The sequence below is a fragment of the Cyanistes caeruleus genome, chromosome 4, assembly GCF_971803275.1.
Source record: "Cyanistes caeruleus chromosome 4, bCyaCae1.hap1.1, whole genome shotgun sequence".
In the NCBI taxonomy this organism is placed as follows: Eukaryota; Metazoa; Chordata; class Aves; order Passeriformes; family Paridae; genus Cyanistes; species Cyanistes caeruleus.
This window is the reverse complement of record NC_141704.1, coordinates 24,890,411-24,896,274: the sequence shown is the minus strand read 5'-3', so window position 1 is coordinate 24,896,274 and position 5,864 is coordinate 24,890,411. Positions and strand designations below refer to the sequence as shown.

The following is a 5,864-nucleotide window of genomic DNA, read 5'->3' as shown; positions in this document are numbered from 1 at the left end:
CTGCAGTCATTACTGGGTATGCTCTAGTCAGAGTATTCTGGAAAGACATAGCTTTGTCACAGGCTGCCATCACCAGTAAATACTGCTGTGTGCATAGCTGTTCTGTATCCAATGAAAAGAAAAGATCTGGCCCGCAGCTAGGTTTCCTTGAGAGAGTCAAATCCTGGCAAACAAGCCCCTTGTTTCAACTGCAAGCTTCCCATGCTTATTGGTTGGCTTCCAGAAACTGTGCTGAACCATATAATAAGTTCAAATTTCATTAAGCCCGGGAGCAGAGGGAGTTTCTAGCATGCTGCTAAAATCATGGCATAATGCTCTGAACCATATGATTGCATTATAATCTCATTCCAGTTGGGATCTTCTTTTCCTAATAGAAGGCTTTTACATTCAAGATAGGAAAGTAAGAGGGACTCCAACACTGAAGTCTGCAATGCAGTTACTAAATATATTGCTTAGATATTTTGCACATGGAAAGAGATGATGACATTAATATTACTGCAGTAATGCTGGCTTGAGTGTAAGACTCCAGAATTGGCTGGAATTCTGTTCGTATGGAAAGCTGCAACAACAGCACGACAACGTGATGAAATCACAGAAGGCTGTGTTTGCCTGATGACAAACTTCTTTTTTCCAAAGTAATAAGAAATATGATGCTCAGTCAAATTTTTTATATCACATGCATCTCAAAATAAAGTACAAAGGTGTTAAAAAAGAAAGCAAAAATGGGAATATATTTTTTAGATAATATGAACCTATATGAGGGGAGAATGTTGTTGTACACAGGGGACAACAAATTTTCAGTGTAATGGACTCTAAAAAGATGCTCTTTGTTAGGGTCTGACCATGATATCTGTGGAAAAGCCTTAAAATCAGTGAAAGCAAGAATAAATTTTTTGTTTATTTGGAATTATGATCATGGAAAATGTAGGTATGAGTTAGTGAAAAGAACTTGTGAAATCATGTTGTATCTTTTCTGTTTGATCAGATGGGAAAAATATATATATATTTTTTTTTTTTTTTCCCAGTCAAAACATTCACTTAGATGTGTTCTAATTGCTGTGGTTTGATTTACCCAATTTGAAGCAAGAAATATAGTTTTGTTTAGAAAGGAGATCTTAAAAAACTCTGTAAGCAAAACTGAACATTTTGTGGCTCAGATTTTTTTTTTTTTTTTAAACCTGCAGAAGCCTATGTATGTAACTGAATGTAACTGTAATGTAATGTAACATAACTCAATGTAACTGAAACTTACATTGTTTCAGTTTTGGATCAAAGTAATACATACTGTCTTAAATTTTTCAGTTCAGACAGTGAATTAAAGGATCAGTGATGTGCATTTCTCAGACTGTAAGTGCTATTATAAGCTTCAGTTGGATTAGGATCCTCCTCTTAATCCAGTCTATTAAAAATCCCTGTGTTCTAAATCTGCATTATTTGCCTGCTGAAGAGCAAAGAAGAAGGTGGTTTTTATTTTTTTTTAATTTTTAATTTAAATAAAACTATCATATACTCCAGGGATTGGTGATAGTCTATAATATTTTGGGTTGGACCATTCTGACTACTCAGGCAAAGGAACATCTGACATCAGAGACAATTTTTTGTATGGACATCTTGAGGCCCAGATTCTGGTCTGAAGTGTAGTGCTGGACCATGAAGTTGACATATTATGTCCCCAGAGTTAGATAAGTTATAAAGATGGATGGTAAGAGTGCACGGTGGCCTGTGAGAAGTGCTGATGGTTGGTGGTGGCACACTGGTCACACCAGTTTGGCAATGGCTGTCTCTCCCCACAGGTGACGTGTGTAAGGCAAAAAGCAAGACTGACACGCTGCGGTGCAAGAGCAAAAAGCTGTTTTTAAAATTCTGGTAAGAGTTTTCTCTTGGCCACTCTGGTTGCCTAGGTAAATGTAACTGGCAAAGTCTGCTGGAGAATTTCCTTGTCTCAAGGTCCAATATTTAATTTTCATTATTTGTCTATGGGGTGGGTTTGTTTTGTTTTTTTTTTTTCCTTAAAAATCCTAAGTGTATCAGTCTACAAGAATTGGTGGCAAGTTGCAGATTGTCCCTTTCTGTTTTTTTCTTTAACAGAATAATTTTATAATTGCAGCTGGTAAAAAAAAAACAAACTACTATATAACTAGCTCCAAACAATTTTTTTTGGCTATTGTACTGAAAAGGACTTACTAATCTTAAACTATTAAAAAAATCATCTGGGCAGACAAACTTGCCTGCCAAGTTTTAGGTGGCTGGGATCCAGAGTGACTGAGACATTAAATGTGAAAACTAAGTTCTTACAGTTGAAATGCCAAGCTATAACATCAGGCCCCTGATGCTATAACTTTTAAGAGAAATAAGTGGTGTAATACTGTGTATAATTATTTCACTCATGAGCAAAAGAACCTATTACTCATAAGCAGAACTTTAAGTAAGTTATAAAGGTATTTCTTGAGAAACATATGCCAATCATTTGACCAAACAAGACTGTGCTTTGCAGTTACATGTTACTGTTTTTTGGACTTGTTGTCTAGTACAAATCAAAAGATTTTGAAAGTCTATTGGTTGTGGCCTCAAGAGGTACTTCATAAACTTTTGTTTCTTAACATTAAATCAATTAGGGTATCACAGGCTAAATAAAAATCATCTTATCCCATCATTTTTTTTCTTTATTTCTCTCTTTATCTTGCTTATATGTAGTACAGTACCTGGCAGAGTACCAAGGGCTAAAACTCAGCTTTCTCTGATGTTGGTGTACTAGCAGCTTAAACAGCAGTTTTCCTGCCAATTTAAACTTTTACTTTTTAATGAAGAATTTAAACCAGAAAACATAAGCATTCCTTGGGCTTGCTCTTTAGTAGGAAGTAAGTTTGAATTGGCACGGTGATTACTAAAGCTCTTCTTTCAAATCTTATTGAACCAAAACTGGAAATTCTGTTTAAATTCTTGTACTCATCTAAGAACATAAAATACCAAAAGACCAATAAACAAAATAATAAAAAATCTAAACAAATATATTTTACAACATGGATTTTAGAGAAACAAGCTGCTTTTTAATTTCTTATTTATTAATTTTAAGTAAAATCATTCAGCCCTACCTCATAAGAGAAATTCCCCCTTTGTGGGTGATCTCAAATTTCTCTCAAAATATACAGCTACATAAAATGTACACAGAACATTTTATTCCTATACCTGCACCATCACAGGAAGATTACTTCCAGCCTCTGAAATAACTTTGCAGATTTCTGGGGTTTCTGTATATTTTATGTTGATGTGGTCCAGAAGAATCTTTGCTCAGTTCGAGTACATCTCCATGAGCTGGCTCTGTATATTTCTCTCAGGAGGGGAAGAGGAGGCACAAGAAACTTTGTAAAGTGCTGGAGCAACATGTGAAGAAATCTGCCTTCATTCTTCTCTCCTTCCATATAAACACTGAGTTTTCTGTACGTGTGTTTGGACCAAATGACTGAAACAGTCTGTGGGTAAGGACTATCACTCTAAGTTTTGATCTTTCAGATGTTTAAGTTGCTGACATCTGTGTGACTAATTCTGAGTCCTTTAAAGAAGTTGTAGTGTTATCTAACCATGGATAAATTATGGTGTTGCCTACTGCAAATGAGTTGTCCTGGCTAGTAAACAGCTTGGTCCAGCTAATGCAGGAGCAGATGCCTGAGGCTGTGTTTATCTTGAGGCACTGGGCTTTATCATGTTGCAGACAAAAGCAGGAGGCCAGCTGAATTGCCTTGCCTCCGACAGGAGTTAGATACTTCAGTACCTTGAGAATTTGGTCTATTCAAGGCTTAAATTTAAACATATGCTTATATATTAATTGGCCTTGATGATGCTAGTCATATCACCTAAGAACAGACTTATTTTCAAAGGTTGTGAATTTTATAACTCTCATTTCTTTCTGTTACAGGAATCAGTGCTTCAAACAAGATGGCATTCTTGCTCAACTCTTTGTTCCCCTTCTATGAGATGATGAACTAGGGATATGCTGACAAAGTGTCTGGAGACCTTTGGGAACAAAGCTGAGGAAAATGGAGAAAAATTATTCGATTATGTGTATTTTTTTCAGATTTTTTTAAAAATTATTTTCAATACCTCTTCTAGTGAAGATTTAACAGAGTTGATGATGGTTCCACACACCTTTTTGTGAGAAGACTTGTAGTTCATAAAAAGAAAAAAAAAAAAATATTGAGGAGAACATAACTGCTTTTGAAGATGGTGAATGGTGTGGATATGAGGAGCAGCTGAGATCACTTGGTTTGTTCAGTCTGGAGGAGATTGAGGGGTTCCACAGAACAGAAAACACATGGGCAAGCACTGATCTGTTCTCTCCAGTGACCAGTGGCAGGACCTGAGGAAAGGACACAAAACTGTGTCAGAGGAGGTTTAGGTTGGACATTAAGAAAATGTTCTTCTCCCAGAGGGTGGTTGGCACTGGAACAGTCACTCCAGAGAAGTGGTCACAGCACCAAGCCTGACAGAGTTCAAGTAGTGTTTGGACAACACTCTCAGATACATGGTGGGATTTTTAGAATTGTCCTGTGCAGGGCCAGGAGTTGGACTCTGTGATCCTTTTGGGTCCTTTCCAGATATTTTATCATTCTGTGATTCACTGTAGTGCAACATAACTGCAGCAACATCTAAACTAACCCAGACATTCACACATACCTCCCTCAGAGCTCAGTCTTCACTGGAGCCATGCCTCCCAATTAACAACTATCACCTGCTCTGATTACCCGATATTCTGAATTAAAGAGGCTGACTTTCAAATCCTGTGTTATTATCAGACTCTTTCTGTGTTGAAATCACTGTTTGGACAGGCTTCACAAATCAAAGCATTGTGTAGCACTAGGTACATTTCTTTACATTCCAAGCAAGCAGAGGGAAGCTCTTGAGCTTCATGAAATGGAGTGAAACTGTCTTACTGAAACAGAATATGAGTGAGATTTTGACTCCCTAGCTGTCATGAGAGTCAAACACAATGAATCACCCAGGGAAGAGGTGGAGAATTTGGGGCAAATAGGTTCTTTGAAGAATGTATAAATAGAGCTTTATGCAGTGTATGTTCTCTGAAGAGCTAGGAGGTCCTCTTCCCTTCAGATTTTCCATGCTATTAGGAGAACAAAGGACCTTTTTCAGGGAGAGAACATAGCAATTTCATTTTTGAGGAATGGACACTGAGCACAATCAGTGCTTGAGAATGAGGCTGAATGTTCCAGACGATGACAGTGCCCTCACAGAACACGACTCTACACATAGAGCCCTGAGATCTACATGAATATGTAACTTGATAGCATCAGGTATCTATGCAGGTATATGCAGGAATGTATAGATACTCTGCAAAGAACTGCTTCTCTGCTTAGGTTCTGCATTGAAATTTCTTTTTACCTGTGAATGAATTAAGCACAAGACTGATCATGCAATGTAGACTATGAACTTGATGTTCAAAGCCAAGATGAAGAGTGCAAGAACAAGTTGAAATATTCGCTGAAGCATTTTTGTCAGCCAAACCCTGTAATATACTTACAGACTTACACCCCAAGGGAATAATTATTGCATACTTAAGATCATCACAGAAAGAGAAAAGAACATTTCTGTATTAAAGTCATTCCATTGCTGTATAATTTTCTAGCCAAACTGACATCCAAAATCTTCCAAGATAACCATGTCTCTAAATGGCTTCTCTTCTGAAATTTTCATTTGCATCTAACCTGTGGTGCCAAGAAGAAAAAGAGAACACAGCTGTCATTTGAAGGTTCACACCCCTTATCATTAACTACATTGACACCTGTGGCTAGCTTGGCTGTTTCCCCACTAATCCATGAGAAAACTAAACTTGGCCAACCTTCCACTCAGCGTGG

At 37.3% G+C, this 5,864-nt stretch overlaps 1 long non-coding RNA gene across 1 annotated transcript; it reads right to left on the bottom strand.

Moving 5' to 3' along the window:
• Nucleotides 1-3,044: 3,044 nt before the first annotated feature.
• On the bottom strand, nt 3,045-4,354 carry LOC147653490 (uncharacterized). The gene is made up of 2 exons (XR_015286261.1): nt 4,144-4,354; nt 3,045-4,025 (listed from the first exon to the last, which is right to left on the bottom strand). It is a non-coding gene; the product is annotated as an uncharacterized LOC147653490 (long non-coding RNA).
• Nucleotides 4,355-5,864: the final 1,510 nt, after the last annotated feature.